At 58.9% G+C, this 1,156-nt stretch overlaps 1 protein-coding gene across 2 annotated transcripts in view; it reads right to left on the bottom strand.

Moving 5' to 3' along the window:
* The window catches only part of CDH4 (cadherin 4, type 1, R-cadherin (retinal)), a 501,882-nt gene that overhangs the window by 8,044 nt on the left and 492,682 nt on the right, over positions 1 to 1,156 (bottom strand). The gene's annotated exons all lie outside the window — the stretch shown is intronic.

The following is a 1,156-nucleotide window of genomic DNA, read 5'->3' as shown; positions in this document are numbered from 1 at the left end:
AGACATCCCAGAGCACACGACCACACCCACACCCACAGCTGCACACACACCCACAGTCACTGTGTACGGCATCTCAACAGACACCGCAGAGCACATGGCCACACTCACACCCACCGCTGCACACACGCACACAGCGGGGTGCGGCATTCGCGTGGAGCCCTCGCCACATGCCCTCCACCAATGCACAGTTAAACTCAGAGCCACTGAGGTCACAGCCACGCACTGGGGACTCACTCCCGCGGGGGAGCCAGGGAGGGGTTCTGAGGGTGCTGGGCTCTGCACTGGCCCCTGGACCCACCCACCACTGCTTGCCCTCGTCTGGGACTTAGGGCAAAACCTTTCCTTGCCTCCTGGAGTTTTGCTGGCCCCACCCAGCAGAGCCCCAGGGTGCTGGAAGCCCTGAGCCCATGATCGCGTGGAAGAACTGCTGCCTTTGGAAGTGTCTGTGAGAAAGGCAGGTGCGGCCGCTCCTGATGAGCTTTGATGGAAGCTCCGTCCTGGCCCGGCAGGAAGTCTCCTTGGAGGACCCGATGACCTCTGGCCTCAGCATGGAGGGAGGTGCCTGCTGAGCCCCCAGAGCTCCTCAGGGGCCATCCCTGTCCCTGGGGCCTTCACGTGCTCAGCCCCTGCCTCAGCCCAAGCCAGCAGTGCTGATGGATGCAGGCCAGGCGGCTGGAATCTGGGGACACAGATGCCCTGTCTGCTCTTCAGGCTTGGAGGCGGCGGCGGCAGCGGCAGGTTCTGACTGTGGCTTTGCCCCAATGGCAGCTCCTGACCTGACATTAACAACCACGTGTCTTGACTGAGGCAGGCGAAGCATGTAAAAATATATCCCACAGGATGTCTCTTGAATCTTCTGGAAGCTGCATCAAAACACATTTAAGGGGACGCAGGGCGGCGCTACCTTTGAAAACTGCTTTGAGATGTCGCTGAGGGCACACTCTGTGATCGGAGAAGCACAGACAGGTTCTGTTAACTGGAGGGCTCCTACTCCGGCCTGCACACCCAGGCTCACTCACATGGCATCTGCCACATGCGATGGATGCTTCGTCCAGCTACGGCCTCACAATCTCTTTTTATTTCTTTCTTCTTTTCTTTTCTTTTTGACAGAGTCTCACTCTATTGCCCAGGCAGGAGTTCAATGGCGCCATCTTGG

The sequence above is a fragment of the Mandrillus leucophaeus genome, unplaced genomic scaffold (genome assembly GCF_000951045.1).
Source record: "Mandrillus leucophaeus isolate KB7577 unplaced genomic scaffold, Mleu.le_1.0 Scaffold41, whole genome shotgun sequence".
NCBI lineage: Eukaryota > Metazoa > Chordata > Mammalia > Primates > Cercopithecidae > Mandrillus > Mandrillus leucophaeus.
This window is presented reverse-complemented; position numbering and strand designations above follow the sequence as displayed.